Below are 17,503 nucleotides of genomic sequence, written 5' to 3'. Positions count from 1 at the left end.
TTTTGACTTCTAAAAAACATACTTTTAACATTTTCCTTTAAAAAATTAAGTAGCACATGTAAAAAAAGGTTTCTAAATATGATTTGATTAGGGTTTTAGGACAGGGAAGCAGTCTGAAAAACTATTTTGCTCTAAGTTTATTATAATAGGTATGGGAAAAGAAGCTTATTAAAGGAAATATTCTGAAAATGGCATCTGAATATAGACACAGCTGATATAGAAAACAAATTTTTATGTAAGTCATTATTAAAATATTTAAACATGAACTACTGTTTTAGGTATAATATTGCTACAGGAATCTGAATATTGTTGCTGAAAACTGGGTGCTGATTTTATTTTCAAGAGGTTTTTGGTTGTTATAAATATCTCATAGCATCAACAAGAAATAATAGCTCAGCATCTATCTCTTCAGCTGCAAATACCTTTTCAGTTCATTCATCTCCTTCATGTGTTCTGAGCTGCTAGATTCAGACCTGGGGAAAAATATTTTTCTCTTTTTCTGCAGTATTTCTTGCTTTGTTTTAGTTACCTCAATAACTCTTTCCCTTTGTTCTACTTTGGAAGGCACAGCCATTAAAGAAGTTCACAACTTATATTTTCTGTCTGAGACCCAGAAAAGTTTCTCAGCATTTTCTCAAAGGCACATGGGTAACCTTATCACTTAGGAAATTCAGGCCTAAACTCCATAATGTTTTAGCTAAAAATAAGTATCTGATTCCTTTCCCATAGCTTCCACAACCTTCTGGGTAGCAATGCTGGGTATAGAGAATCATGGAATGTAAAAATCATAACTAAAATATTTGTTCTGGCTCATTCTATTGGTACTCTCATTTTCCCCCCCTTTAAGAGTCATTATATACTTTCATTTTCGATATGAAAAAATCAGTATTTTTGACATTAAAACTCAGATTTTAACAAAAAAGGGGTGACCCCAAGGTACCATCTAAGGGAAACCTATCCTGCCCTCCAGCCCCTCGCCAGAACAGGTTCTAGACCTGTGTGCCCTGAGGTGCTCCCAGTCGCATATATGGATATGTACATACTGCGGGCCCTCGTGGACAGGCTGGATGTGGGAGGCAGCTGGCTCAAGAGCAAGTATCAAAATAGTTTTAGAAATGACTGTCCAGGCCCAGCACAGGCATTAGAAAAATACTCTTTGTAAAGGAAGGTGGGAAGAATGGTGTGTAGAACAGGAGATGGCATACCTGCTAGCCTCAGCTCTTTTCTCCTTGTGGTGCTAGGCCCCCGGGTAGTCTGAAGAGGCCAGTCTGAATCTGCCCCAGAGGCTCTGGGCTGAGTACTGAGCCCACATCCTGAGGCTGGATGTGTGTAGAACAGGAGATGGCATACCTGCTAGCCTCAGCTCTTTTCTCCTTGTGGCACTAGGTCCTCTGAAGAGGCCAGTCTGAATCTGCCCCAGAAGCTCTGGGCTGAGTACTGAGCCCACACTCTGAGGCTGGGGTGGGCAGATCTGACTGGAGCCCACAGATTAGCAGGTATTTGTTCAAGGGAAGGGCCACACAAGAGCCAGGGATGCTGGATCCTAGCTCTCAGTGAGGCAGGTGGCTGGTAGCGCGCCTTCCTTCCTCATTTGACCAAGATAGTGCAGGCTTGAGCCTCTTCTTACATTAGGTTCCCCAGATTCTTCTCGGAATCCTCAGAGGAGCCCATGAAGTCTTTCATGTCTTCATCCTGCCATCTCCTGTTGTGTCCAGGTGTGGTGCAAACACTGGTGGCCAAGTCCATGGACATGTGCAACAGGATGGCCTCTGGTGGCTCTAGAGTTGTCTGCTGCCTTGCTGTGGATAGGACCAGGGCTCCCATGACAGTTTCATGGGGCCAGCATGATTCCCGGGGTCCCATTGGCCTGGCTCAGCTTGGGTGACTCTGGGAACCTGTAGCTGGCACGGGCGGGATCATGGAGCCTGCTAATGTCCAGATAGGTGAGCAGCTCTGTCATGTTCTGGGCACTTAAGGAGAAGTGTTCAGATTCCGACTGGGAAAATCGGGTAAAAGACTGGACTCCGACGTGTGAACATGTAGAAGGAAATGACGCTGATGTTCTCCTTCCAGATGCAGGAATAGTGGTTCTGCAAGCACGGACTAGGTACAGAGAAGACACAGATGGCATTCAGGTTGGTGAGGCAGGCCTGGAAGGTCTTCGTATAGGCCTTATCGGCCACACTGGCAAAAGCAGCCAGTGCCATTTTGGGCAGGCAACAGTCCTTGTGGTCGGTCTTGACCTTGAACTCGGCGCTCACTTGGGCTCACCTTGAACACCTTAAACTGCTCCCCAGAGGCAGTGTGCAAGGCGTGATCGCCTTGTATGTCAGGGACCTGCACCAGGTCCGGTGACGCCACCCAGAAGGCAGGCAGCACGAGGTCACACACATCCCGCACCGTGGGTGCGCAGTGTGTAGGTTACACCTCCTTGCTGGCTCCTCCCACCGTGCCCGCCTTGTGCCCGCCGTTTGCACCGCCATCGCGTAGGCAAACGTGGAGCCAGAGTTCGCACCACACAGAGTGGGCTGCATATCCAAGGAAGGTGTCGGGAAGAAGAGGCAGCGCATGATGCCGGAGAGGAACTGTTCAGCCAGCAGGGCTCACTCACTGCGGGGCTGCGTGAGCATCACCATCTCGCCCTCGGGGCAGGCCTGCTCCACCCGTGGACCTCCTGCCACTTGAGGTGAGCATTAGCTGCCGCTTCCTGCCAGAAACGTGGCTCTTCCTGGTGAATGGCTGCACAGGAAAGACTGGCACGGTGACCTCTTGAGCACCTTCGCCCAGGAGCACAGCCCCTCGGTGGCCAAGGGGTTGTTGCAGCTGAAGGATGCACTTGGCCAGCAAAGGGCTCTTAGCACTGGTGGTTGAAGAGGCCATAGCCATGACTGGTGCAAAAGGCTACAAGGCTCCCAAGGCATCACTTGAAATGGAGCATGACGGATATGACAGCAGCTGATGGCAGACACTGAACCAGCACATAGGGCTGGAAACCAGAGAATGAGAGCTCAGCCACTGGTGGCCCTAATATGTGAAGCCCTTGTGGTCCTGGAGGAGGACCACACTAGCCGCGCTGACCACCTGCTCTAGTGGTTGCTTAGCTCCAGCATCAACACGTAGCCTGCAGTGCCTATCACCACCATCTGGGCTGTGTTCTTGCAGAATGCCACAGACTCTGGGTGCAAACTGCAGAAGGGTGACCAGTCATCTCCTACCTGTGACTGGCCAGGCTATGGACATGCTTGCAGTCCTCCTGGAAGAGGATAGCTATGCTAAGCTTGTATTGTGGCCACGGTGCCATGGCTGGAGATGTCCTAGAACTGCACTGTGTGGCCCTCACTGCAGCTCCGCAGCAGACCTCATCACCATGGCTCCTGGGCCAAGTTCTGGCCCCTGGTGACAGACCAGCTCAAGGTGCTGGAAGCTGGCTGGGGGTGCTGCAACTCGCCAGAGCTTACAACATGGGCCCACGGCTTGGCAGGGATGTTGGCGGAAAGGGGCCAAGCAGGTAAGCCAATGAATATCTGTCTTAATGCTGAATACATACAGGAGAATAATTTTTCTACGTGTTATTTTTATTTTTAAGATTTTATTTTTTATATGACAGACAGAGATCACAAGTAGGCAGAGAGGCAGGCAGAGGGAGAGAGATGAGGAAGCAGGCTCCCTGCTGAGAAGAGAGCCCGATGCAGGGCTCGATCCCAGCACCCTGGGATCATGACCTGAGCCAAAGGCAGAGGCTTTAACCCACTGAGCCACCCAGGTGCCCCTCTATATTTTAACTATACCATTTCTCCAGAGGTTATTTAGCTGCCACAAACACACACGCTAGGCATCCAGTGAGCATTTGGGCCTAAGTCTTTATTTGACACAGAAGCTAGACACAAAGAGAGTTGGAAGAATAAGAGTATTCAAGATGGATTCTACCTGAGCTATCCATACTACGAGACATGCCCTAGTTCATACCAACAATAGTTGTTATATCTACCAATTTCTAAGTCATTTTCATATTAAAACAGTAGCTGAGATATACCTATACCTAAAAATAGGTATGCTTATACCTAAAAATGCCTTTAATCACTTCTGTGTTAATTTGAGAGGAGAGTTTTGCAAACCAGGGAAATTTAATTTCAGGATCCCATTCAGTTAAGCCTAGAAAGAAAGGAAGGCAAATTGGAGTTTGGGGTTTTGCTTTGACATCTTGTAATACAATTAGGGCTTTTAGGACCAAAGAAAAGTGATAACTACAGAAGAAAATGATGACAATTCTAACTTTCAGTAGATTAAGAGGTTTTATGTACATTACCAAACTCACTACAGTAGCTGTGGAAATAAAGGAAGGAGGAATTTGCTGTTTGTGTTTTATACCGATGTCAGTAGTATTAAATGATTAAAGAATATATAAACTTTCTTTTCATCATCAGTGGTTTCCTTCAAGGAAGTTTTTCAGGTAAGCATCCTAGCATGTTCTGTTTTCCACTTGTTTATCATTAAGTTGTCATGTTTGATTCTTTGTTTCAGCTGGGTGATGTTAAGGGATTGATGGTCCAGTACATAAACACACTGATGAAAGGAGCTAGAGAAGACACCAGGAGGCTCATGACGAAACCTTTCTTACTGACACTTCCTTATGAACACAACATGCCTACAAGCTGTTACTGAATCAAGAGTATATCACCAAATGGAAGTTTGAAATTGACCCCCCCCCTCCGACATACACACACATCACAGGTGCAAAAATCCTGCATGGAGTTGACATCTGTCTACTGCTTTGGTTCCTACACTTTGTCACTAACTTCACCAATGTGCAAATATAAGTACATCTGCTTTCTAAGAAAGCTCCTATTGAATTACAAATACTACACTATAATTTCCAAGTTAGCGCAATAATCCATAAACATTAGCATTGCTCCCAAGCTATGCTGAGTATACAAAATAAATCATGAGTCACAAAATATTTGCTACAAAGCCAAGCCCATCCTTCACATGAACAATTTTCAGAAATCCAGACTTATGAGCAACACTTGCTTAAAATTTTTAGAACTTTTCCTGCCCGTTGAGACTATCCTTCAGCATCAGGTTCACTCCTACAATGAACAGAACACAGAGCTTGAAGATGAAGAAGCCTAAATTAAGATAAATGATCAGATCTTCAGTTAATAGTTTGGAAGAGCATACTGAAGGAAATGTCATGTTACTTCCTTTCCTGAGTTCCAGTTTTTGCTTTCTCATATATCCAAACGCATACATACACAGACACAGACACCCACTTCTTGACTTCTCTTGACTTCTCTAAAAAGGGGTTGACATTCTGGATTCACCGATTTTCAGGGGCATAACCAAAACTTTCTCAGTCAGGAATTTTAAAAGTATATCTTCTAGGAGCTCTAGTCATTCTTATCAGATTTCCTTCTACATAGACGTAGGTTCCCTTTGATGGTCAGGTTCAACGTGAACATATTTGCTATCAGGTAGATGTCAACATGTTTTAGTTTTATTTTTTAACAGCAAAACAGCCCAGATTTTCTTTGTAATTTATTCCTGGTATCAGTATCATTTCATTTTCTCCATGCTGCCCTTTTGAAGCACATTTAAATCTTCCTTAAAATATAGTGAGCACTCTTCTAGAGAATGCCTCACTTTATTTTAGGTCCTTTGATTTGCAATGCATAGCTGTAGCAATACATTTCAACATATTATTTGTTTTCATCACTGAAGCTCTTTGTTGCAAAGAGTTCTCAGAAGTTTGCTTTTTGGGATAACTTCCTAGATTATCCTATTTCTACTCAGAACTCTTTGCCTTCTGACTGCTGTAATTTACATACAATTTAAATTGTCTTCATTGTATTATATTAGGGGATAGCCAGAGAAGATTCTAGGTTTTCAAACTTCTGTGTACTTACTGCATTAAGGGAAAAAAGGGCCATTTCAAGGGAGACGCTTTAGACCAAATTGGGGCAGGGCAGTGGAAGAATCCTATGTGGTGTTAGCAATGGTAGTGGTATCCCTTAGGCACAGGGATAGGTACTCTGGCCAAGGGACATTTCATGCCTAAAAGCAAGGCCCTGATAATTTTGCAGAGAATGTCATATTGATGCTGCTCTAAATGCTTCTTATTCTTTTTCAACTGAATTCATTTCAAGTCCAGTAGAATGGGAGATGGTGCTTTTTCTTGGGGAGCCCATCCATCATTGCCCTGAGCGTGCCAGAACGGGTGCCAAGAAAGGGTAGAGTTTAGATTCTACTTCTGGAAGGATGACATAACTTGGTAACTTCCTTCCAAGTGATCCTTTAGGTAACATGTCTTATAAATCTCTCATCAGCTAGGGTAGTTAAAAAAACAAAAACAAAAACAAGAAAACAACTGTGGGAATAAATGTATTGTCCTCAGTGACAAGTGTTTTGACCACTAAACCACTTCTAAATTCTCAAGATGATACATTTATCTCTCTCTCTTTCTGTGTGTGTGTGTGTGTGTGTGTGTGTGTTTACTGGTACTTAATGCCGTGCTGCCTGCTAATTTAGTTTCATCTACAGTCTTGGAATGATTTCTTTTCTTCCAAGATCCAAGTCATTCCTGTGAATAATTAAAGAAGCAGGGCTCTACCCTTTTGGTAACATCTTTCCTCCTTGAAATAATCCCACTGGTTGGCACTGTTGTGGTCATGCCTGACCCGTCACCCAGTTTTAGGGCTTGTTTGCCAGCTGTCTGCCTAGTGCAGCTCTGTCCTTCCAGCATGCACTTTTCTCGCTGACATGTTTCCTGACAGCGTAAGTGTACTATTAAATGTGCATGCAGTTCCTCACCATGCTTCTCCTTTGTGCCAATTATGTATCTTGATTTAGTTTTTTGTGTCTATTTTTTTTCCTGACTTACACAGACTCTTTTTTCTCCAGCAAAACTGAATCTGTACAGCAGCAGCTAGTGTCCTGCCCAGAATGTTCTCTCCCCTGTTCTTCAAGGTGTGAGTTTAGTGCCAGACTTTTCCTTTTCCATCCTGTGTAGACATTCTGTGACACCTATTGTCTCCATTATTTCTAGAAGATGCCCAATAAATATTTACAGGATTGAAATAGGTCTTTCTTTCATGAACATATAAGCTCCCTGGGGACAGGGACTGTGCCTCAGTGCCCCTTGCATTAGTGCGTGTGGCATTAGGCATTTTTAAGACTTGTTTTTTGGTTCACAGATTTTTTTTGATAAGTTTGAGAAACTATTTTGCTCGAGTTTTTTTGTTTTTGTTTTTTAAGAAAGGTCAGATTTTTGATTTGTCTAAATCTTGTAAGTCTTCTATTTTAGATAGTAATTCCTCAGGGGGACTCAGTTATTTCCCTACTATGTCACTGTCCAATGTCTGGTTCCTGTGAGCTTTCCTGTGTGTGTATCTTCTAGGGGAAAAACAATCCCTTGTCCACTCTTCTACTCTGTAGAAATAACTGAAAGGGCAATAATGTGGCATTTGTTAGATTTTAAAAATGGAAGGAAGGGGAGGCTTTTAATTGTATGGGAAATTTAATTAGATTTAGACTAATTAAATTCATTTTTTATATTAACATGTTCACAAATATTATTGCATCTCGTTAGATTTCATTCTTCCAGCCTTACTGAACAATATTCAGTAGTAGTTTCAGATTACAATAAGTTCATTATGAAGATAAGGTGGAATTAGTGTAGGAAGCTCAGCTGGTTGAAGGGGTCTGTACTTTAATTACTGCAGAGGGTGTGCATATTAATTACAACACAAGTGATATTTACTGTACCTCAGGAACATATGACAGGGTAGAGATACTGACAGCACCAGCTAATAAACTCAGTATGATAATGAGGAGAAAAGACCATAAAAATAGAAGGAAATAAAATTATTCATAAAGTATATTGATCCCAAAGTAAAGACATTAAGCTCTGATGAAGGGCAACAAAAGGGAAGCTCCTCACTTTATCAAACAAATAACCAAAGTAGAGAAATGTTAGCAGGGAGACAGATTGTGATTATACTGGTCACATGATCGCACTCCAGAGAGTACACGGGAGCCATAACACGGGAGATTTTTAATAAATCAGCAGAAAGCCATACTGTCACCTGCAGGAACCGAGGTCGCCGTGGCTAAGGACAGCTCCACAGAGAAGTCGAATGTGCCATGGTGTAAACTGGAAGGAACCACAGGCACACAAAATTTGGTACAAGAGCCATGGTCCCCTCTGAAAAAACCGAGGATGCGCCTAAGAATCCTGTGAGAATTACTATCAATAGCAACCTGGGGGCCCTCATCCACTTTTCTCTGTCCTTAAAATCAGAGTTGGTGATTTCTGAGATGGTAAAAGGGAACAGTTGGGGGTTGGTTGGAAAATTTTTCCCAGTAAATGCTCAATTATGCCATGATCCTGTCTGAGTCTACACAGCCCAAAGGAAAGTTTGAATTTTGGCCTAGAGTGATTAAATCTGAGATTTGCTTTCTTTCCACATGGGCCTTCCAAAGAAATGGTCATTTCTTAAAACAATTATTAAATCAACTACCAACATTTACAAACAAGCTCATTTAGGGAAAAAAAAAAAACTAGCTAAAGTACTAACTCTTAATTTACATCAAATAATCACTGTAGTCAGGTTTCTGCCAAGTATTTGTAATTTTTGAGTTTATTAGTCAAAATCTGCCACAAATTGTGCTTGTAGTTATTATTGATAGAAAGTATATCAGTTACCTATTTATTTTAACACATGGAATAATGATGTTGACCAAACTCTTAAGATTACTCTAAGTTAATTTTGTGAGGAAAACATTCTGCTGTAGATATATATATATATATATACATATATATATGTATATATATATATGAATAGTGATTTTAATATATATTGGAAATATGTGATATATATTTGTACATATGAACTTGAATCTGTATGTAATAGAATATGCAGTTCTGGTTAAAACACCTCAAAAAAATAATAGCAAACTTAGAGAAAATAGAAAGAAGGGCATATGTAGGGCAGTGTCTAATCTGAGCCTGCAGTTTGGTGATACAAACAGAAAACAGAAGCAGAAATTATTCATTTTGGCTGAAATCTATAAATTCATCAATTGGAAGGATTGCACTTCGAATTATAGAATGAAATTATGGGAAATCTCACATAGTAACTTGGGCAAGACAAATAAGATGAATAATCAACTCACTCAATTCTGAATTACTTTGAAATACTCATCCTGGAGCAGAAGTGAAGCTAGTCCTGGACACCATCATGAAATGGGGGTGCCATGTCTGTTTTCCTGTACCTCTGTCTCCCCTTTTCAGTGCCTTACTCTAACCCAGTATTCCGGTGTTTTCATGCTAGGCTTTCTTTCCTTTGGTGGAGGGGCTGAGAGGTGATTTCACTCATATTAAGGTGAAGTATTTCCAGGAATATTTTATTTTAAGAGGACAATGTTTCACGTAAGCTTATGTTATAGCTTGACTATTAAATGAAGTATTTCTGTGTAAGTAGAGATCTACCTGAAATGACTCAAATGTATCAAGTAGTTATAAACATGTCCCACATGAAAGCCCAGGCATACTCAGAATGTGGGAAAAAGAGGTGGTAATTCAAGTTTTATGATTGGTATTGTTGCAGACGATATTATTTTCCCTAATATATGTATAGTATTTACAATGTTAAGACACAAGGCTATAGCATTGTACGGTACCAGGGACACGGTAGGTAGATGTTTGTTAGATATTTCCTGAACGAACAAATAAACAAATGATTCATGTACGAACAAATGAATAAATGATTGAAGGAGTTCACCTTGGGGGGTGTTTCATCAGTCCTTGAAAATTACTGGTGGTATTTCTGTTGTACCTGGTGAACTGAGTGCCCTTTGTAACCCTGGCATTTGGTTCTGTGTGCTATAGCAGTCCCTAAGCACCGCCTGAAGTCTGAGTGTGGCCGGAGTTGGGTTACCACTGTCGAGTGGCTGGGCCCTTGCTCTGTGTTTGCATGTAAAGAATATAGGTGATAATGGGTTGAAATCTGGAGCATGAAGTCATCTGTACTTTACCCCTTGGGAGAGATTCAAACAGTTTGATGGTAAATATGAATACCTTTAGGGGACTTTCATTTATCAATATACATGTTTTTTTTCCCCCCCAAATATCCTAATACTTGGAAACAGAAGAATGGTTTAGGTGCGTACCAATTATGCGTAGAGATGGGAAATTCCAAGCCTATTGACCCCTACCAGCTTGGATTTAGACTGAGCTATTTATCAGTATTAAAGAATCAGAGCATGAAAGAGGAACATTAGAGGGAAATACTTAAAATTTAGCAAAGTATAGTTCTGATTTTCTACTGGTGTTTTATGGGTTTCTGATAAGGGTTTACTTTTCTTTTTCAGAGCTTTAAATTTTTCCTGTTACTATTCTTTTTTTTTTTTTTTTTTTTTTTTTGTTTCTGGCCCCTCTCACAAGGTTCCTGCTGTCCTTAGGGCATCTCCTGTGCCGTTAGCTCCTTCTCTTCCCTCAGACGTGCTGCTTCAATGATCTAGAGCTCATTGTGCATTATTTTTCATCCTCCTCCCATTGAATTTGGTTCTGATATTTGTTTCTGCAAATACTACTTTCTCTTTTCTACGTCTCTACTTTAATGGCTAATTGTTTTGGAATTTGACATTCTGAAACAGCTCTTTTCTTTTCCAGCAAAGGAAGAGTTGGGTTTGTTGAGAAACAATTTGGGGACATCTATCAATGTTGACTTAAGCAAGAAGGGTAGTTCTTAGCTTCCTTTATTTATTTCTTCTTTGAGTAAGGCGGAGGCAAAGACTATCAGATCTAGTTATTAAATAGACATGAATTCTAGATACGATGTAGAAAGCAGAGGATTTAGGAATTACAGTATCTGTGTAAAATAGGAATTAAGATATCAGATATTTAAGGTATCAGATAATTAAGGTATCAGATAAAATAGGAATTAGAGTATCAGTGAGATAAATAGGTTAAATCACCTAACGATTGGGGTAACTAGTCTACAACATCAATTAAGGAATTTGTTATTTTTACATTTGGAATATGTATATGGGCAATCTTGTTGCCCTTTGTTGGTTGAAAATAAAAACTTAAGGTTAAACAAAATAGATAACATTTAAAAATATATTATACTTGACCTAATATGCTTTGTAATTTCTGCAGTCACAGCCAGCCACAAAATTCTTGTTTCAACTACATAAAAAATCTTAATTGTTGTTACAGAATGTCCCCAAAGCATTTGAACTTAGTGCAAAGTTTAATTTCTTTAAGCACCTCAAGCTCCAAGTAATTTCATAAATTAAAGCTTTAAAAGGTTAAGTTTCTGCTGTAAACAAATTTATGTTTGTGTACATTGATAATTAGAAAGAAGTATTTTGTGAAAATCTGAGGAAGTAAGATTGAATAGATAATTAAAAATTGCAACATTCTAATCAATAAAAAAGATGGATATGATTGTTCTTGCCATTCTATTTCTTGGACCTTGTAAATCTTCATAAATCCCTTTCCTCCCCCCAATCCTTTTTTTAAGATCATGTTGTATATTCATTACCACAAAGTGAAAGTCATGGTTAAGGTTTTCTGTAAGTCTTAGACTGTGTAGCTCCAAAGAGTGTGTTAAAATAGCAATTCATTGAGAAACCTCAAAAGTGCATCTTAGAATAATATTAACAGGAATAAGAGAACAGAAAAAACAACCTGTGATGGAAAATCACAAATCTCTTAGAAATTGTCAAATTGATCAGCATCAGTAAGAACTATTGAGAAGACCAGAGGTCTGGGCTTGTTCTTTGATTTAACAACAAATATCAAAACAAAAATGTTTGATTTCTTTTGGGAAAGATCATTTTTTCCCGTTACCTTTTCTGAAACAATCCTCACCCTCTGTTCCCTCATTCCTGTTACAATTAGTCATTACCTACTGTTGCTTATGATTTGTTGGCAGTCTCTAACTGCAATCTGTTGCTTTGTGACAGATCAATTCTTTTAGCCTACAGACTCATTCTTGAATTCAGCCAAAATTAAAAAAAAAAATTTATATATATATATATAAAAGTCGAAGTCACATTGCTCTGGCTAATGTGGCAGATCATTCTTTTAGAGGGCGCTCTTAAAGGGAGACCATTCACTAACCCTGCATGTATATAAAGGGAGTGAATGACATTAAGTGACTCCCCTATGGGGCTCAGGTTCAGAGTCCATATGTATCGACTGTGGAATTCGAAGTATGTTCATTTACTATAGTCATTTTGAAAGGAAACAATTTCAGAGCAATATTTTAGTTAGAGGAGTTGCTTCTGAGCCTACTGAAGAGAATTTGTAGAAATCCTGTTGTTTATACCCACACACATATAGATGTATACACACACCACTGAGTTTAAATAATCCCAGTAAGATTCATATTGCTCAAGTTTTTCAGCAAAAGAAATTATAGTTTTCTTGCAATCAATTTAACAGTCAGAGCTTTGGTGTAGCAAAATATATGCTTCGTAGCCCTTCAAAATTTACGCAGTTTGTACATATAGATACATGCTGTATATATTTTGAAGTGATACGTATGTTGAAATTTTTCCTCACTTAAAACCATGCTGCATAATTGATTGGAAGAGTTACTCTCATCACAGTCTATTTTTTGCAGCAAAGCAGAGGCTATTTGAGATGCTTGTGGGTTTTTTTTTTTTTTTCTTAAATGCTTTACTTTATTGCAAGGAGAGGAAAAACTAGTCATTATATAGCAAGATATTATTCATCGTTGGTTTGTTTTGTACAATGCTGAATTAAGTAACATGGCTACATAACAAGATAAATATATTAAAAAACATTTCTCCATTAACTTTTGGTGTCACTGTTGTCTGACTCAGTGAGACCCTCTTTGGTGAAACACACACACACACACACACACACACACACACTCACATGTTCACTGACATTTTAAAAATATGTAATCCCTTGAGTTTTCTACTTTACAGACCCAAGGAACAGCTTGCTTCTCAACATTTCTATATAATAAGGTCGCCTCAATCACAAGACCACAGCTGCCAAATTAAGAAAATTGGTGGGCTATTGAGGAAAATACTGTTGAACCAAAAGGCAGATGTTTCACTGTACGTTCTACATTGGTGAAACACCCTCAGTCTGTCAGCATGCATTTTCTAAAAGCATAAACTAGCCACTGTCTTGGTTCTTGTTTTCATGTTCAGTTTGTCAAAGGCCCCCCCTAGTTTGGCTCCTGGAAAACTACCAACTTTTCTTACTCTAAAAAGAAGACAAGGTGCTCATTCATGAGAAATTACTCTAATCACGTGAGAAGTACCTCAAAAAATCTGTAAGCTCAGATTAGAAGGAGGCTCTAGGTGTTATGGTCATTATGCAATGTTCCAGATGAATCCATGACAGCTGACACAGAATTTAAACGGTGGATCAATACACAGGCTACTACATAGCATAGGCAAGATTAGGTTGTAACACGCTTGCATTTTTAGTCTAATCATCTTTTCACCAATTCCCTTTATGAAGAAAGGGAGGAGTCCTTAAACATACAGATATGGAAATTAAGAACTGAAGATGTTAGTTCAAGTAACCAAAGGATATCAAAAGCTGCAGCTTTTCAATACTTTTTTTTTGCATCATTTGGTTGCATTTAACTGCATTTGTAATCATTGAGGATAATCTTTGTCAAAAATTATGAGAATTTTCGTTACAATTAATTTTTCTACAGTTGTATAATTTCTACAGACTTGAGACTAGAAAAAATTTCGTGAATGCACTAATTCATTTTAACATGTCAGATTAAAGTTTACTTTTAACATGACATCATTGTACTTAGATTCTGAAGACTATCAAATTATTTGGATTATACTAGATTTGAATAAATAGCAGAAAACACACAGAAACGAATTCAAACATATTCCTTTGTTCTGGTAAATTACTACATATGCCTCTAGCTGCCTAGTATCTGAGGTTCTGTAAAAGGAGATTTTTTTTTTTTGCCCTCCCAGTGTGTTTTATCCACCATTTAAAAACACATTTGAAATATATTGCAATTGCGTGAGAAGTGACATAAATACATTTGGTGATTAATATTTATTTGATCAACTGTGAGTGCAACAATATGACTTCTAATTTGAAACCACACAAGCTTCCTTTTCAGCAATCCTGCCTTTCAAAGCCTTTCATTTGCTATATCACAGGCTGATCTTGGAAAGAGAATCTGCTCGATGTACTTTTCCCTACTCCTTTTCCAACTTGAAACAGGAGAGTGGGCATTGAGCCGCATTTCCAGGTGTGCCATATTGGACCCTGTCAAGTGTGCAAAGGGCTGGGGAAACTCTTTGACTATTGGCCTGTGGGTGATTCCTGAGAGGCTGGCCTGCTAAAACACATTCCAGGGTCTATGTATTTGAAGGTCTGTACATACATTATCTGCTACGTATAAACATGCTCACACACGTTTTGTAAAATGGCAGAGTGGACGTCTGGAGAACATCTCCCAACGTTCAGCAGAGAGCCTGTTCTACTTCGTATTATTATTCCTATTGTTTTATCTCCGAACCCTGTGCGCGTGGTGCCTTTTGTGACACTTCAGCTGTGATGAGATGGGCGGGTGAGCCGTTTCCTCCAGAACTGGAGCCAGCTGGTTTGGAAGACTGGCAAACCCTCAACTCTCCCTCCATCCACCACGCTAGAGATTGACTTTATTATCTGCCGGAGCTCCATGCCATGCCCAGTTTCCAGGGGCCCAGGATGCAGGCACGGAGCAGAGGCCGATTCGCCGTTGTGTGTATTTTCATTTAGGCGTAACCTCAGGATTTGCCTTTCCACAACAACTACAGAAAAAAGTGAGGGTCATCCACTTCTAATGCTGGAAACCCTGTGATAATCTGTTCCATGCATTCAAATGAAAATATGACTTCTTGGCAGAGACTAGCATTATAATGTAAAATCCCATATGCTGTTATACAGTATGTTGCAATCTGTTTTACGGCTGCCTCTATTCTAACGAGTGAATACTGCCAATAAAGCAATTGAAGATAACACTAATTGCTTATTTCTGTGATCCATAATTTTTATGGCTGCCTTATAGCTCTTTAGTCAAATAGATGCTTTTTGGCCTTTAAGATCTAGAACTCGTGTACTGTAGCAATTGAAACTGGAAATGTACATGCTGGCCAGAGAGGCTTTTCTGAAGTTGGTGAAGAGAAGGCAGCATTAGAATAATGGAAGGATGTGGAAGAAAATGGAAGTCTTAAGTTGGCTCTAACAGGTAACCACTAGATTTTATCAATATTTAGGTATCTTAAAGGAAATACGTAAGTGCGGGGCTGTGGATGATACTGAATGAGGTCATCAGGCGTTGTTAGGCCTCGTGTCTTCTGGGGCCTGGTGGACACAAAGGGGACCATGGAAGGCGTCATGGTTATGTGAACACGGCTGGCTGGAGACAAGGCTCCTGGGTTTCCTACGTATTGGCAATATGACTGTGTGATCTCGAGACAGCGATTCAACTTTTCTGAGTTTAGGCTCCTCTCAGAAATGCCGTGATGACTAAGAGGATGGGAATACACCGCTGCTTGGGAATACACTACTAGCCTCATGTAAGGGATTGTGCTGGATCCCTCTTTGAGGCCATCGTGACATGTTTTTTTGTGAACACACATAGAGAAGTCCTTAACTATGCAGCATTTGTCCAAGAATGTACCCAGCTCTTTGTTTTTTAGAGTGGAGTCTGTGGACCAGGAGCCCTGGCCTCACCTGGGAGTTTGTTTAAAAATGCACAATCACTGGCCCACCCCAGGCCTGCTGCTAAGACTCTTCCTTGTATCAGAATCCCGATGTGATGAGTACGCACAGTAAAGACTGCGAAACCCTGACAGAGTCAGCTTACCTCGAGGATGAGCAGGATGTGAATCATCAAGGCAAAGTGATTCACAAGAGGCCATGCAGTGTGTTCAGAGCTAAGCCAGGACGAGAGAGCCCAGGGCTTCTGACTCTCTTTAATTCATGCTGCCTCCACTTTAAAATAAGCAATGCTTAATTTCATTGTGTGACAGATTTCAGGTTAACTGCATAGGCTCAAAAGTGGACAACATATTTGCAGCTTAAAATAATGTACTATATGGTGACTAACATAACATAATAAAATAAAAGATAATAATAAAAAAACAAAATAAGTTAAGTCAGAAAAGCCATTGGTTTCTGCTTTACTTGGTCAGATAGTGAAAATAAAAATCGAAGCAAATAATAGGTTGTGTTACTGAGCTTAAATTATATATGAAGAGTGTCTAGAATACCCAAAGATTTCTACTCATGAAGTTCTGTAGATACGTTCACAAGTTCTCAAATTAAAGAATTTAAGAATATGCTCTGAAATTCAGATAAAATACATGTGCAAAGGTCACAGGGTCCTAGTATTCCATTTTTCTATTTATATCCAACTTTCTAGCTACTATAATCTCTTGAATAGAAAAAAGAGGTAGTTATGTTTAAATAAGTATTTATTTCTCCCATTCAAACTGAAATACACAGAGTTTTATGTCCAAATAGAGGTGCAAAAGGATTTTACAAACAATAGCTGAAATATGCTGAAAATTCCCTGATGAGATATATACACTAGGTAAGCAGTTCGGAGAAATAACACTTTATTTAGTTTAACATTCTATATACATATTATATATATGTATGAATATATATACACATATATATAATCATATATGGTACTGTATACATTTGCCAGTGTGTTATTAGACACAGTGGCAGTGGTTTTTTACATATATTATGAGCTGAGCATTACAAACTTATGTAACTTATTATCCCATTTAATCTTCACTAGAAATCTGTGGGGTACTACTATTATCCTCATTTTAGAAATGAAATGATGACCCTCAGGAAAAGAACTTGCCCAAAGACACACAGCCAGCAAGATGAAACTGACTGAGGAATAAAGAGTTTATCTTCCAAATTAATGTTGTGACTAGTGAGTCTGACTTTTGAATCCTAATTCCATAAATTCTGATTTTATTAGATCTTTTATCTAGATGTGAATTTCCACCATAATTTCGTGCCATGAGGCTGGGGCAGTGTTGACCTTTTCTGCCTTTGACACCAAGCACTGGAGGGGTGAAAGAGCCAGTGCCCCATGTCTCAGGAGTCTGGGGCTGGAGTTGTCTGAGCCAGGGAAGGACAAAGTCGGAAATGCCCCTGCTTTTCTCTCCATGGTCAGACGCTGCCTCCCCCAAAATGCTGCCTCTAGGTTCTTGGTTCAGCAGCTCTTATTCTCTAGTACTGAGATTGACAACAAATAAAGATGGTAATAAAAATGCCAACATACTTGTGAATATTCTTAATGAAATCAGCAGCACAAGCTTTCACAGAGAAATGAATACTGAAACAAGAAGGAGACAGAGCTGCCCAAAATGGTTCTAGATACAACTATGGGAGCCTTGTGACCGAAGGTACGAAGCTTAAGAGAAACGCATGGGAGAAAAGGAAGGAGCAAGAAGGAAAAAGGAC

At 39.9% G+C, this 17,503-nt stretch overlaps 1 pseudogene; it reads right to left on the bottom strand.

Moving 5' to 3' along the window:
• Window positions 1-1,587: 1,587 nt before the first annotated feature.
• Window positions 1,588-15,933, bottom strand: LOC123391399 (annotated as a pseudogene).
• Between the last annotated feature and the right edge of the window lie 1,570 nt (window positions 15,934-17,503).

This window comes from Mustela putorius, unplaced genomic scaffold (assembly GCF_011764305.1).
Source record: "Mustela putorius furo isolate JIRA1106 unplaced genomic scaffold, ASM1176430v1.1 tig00000224_pilon_pilon_pilon, whole genome shotgun sequence".
Classification (NCBI taxonomy): Eukaryota; Metazoa; Chordata; class Mammalia; order Carnivora; family Mustelidae; genus Mustela; species Mustela putorius.
This window is presented reverse-complemented; position numbering and strand designations above follow the sequence as displayed.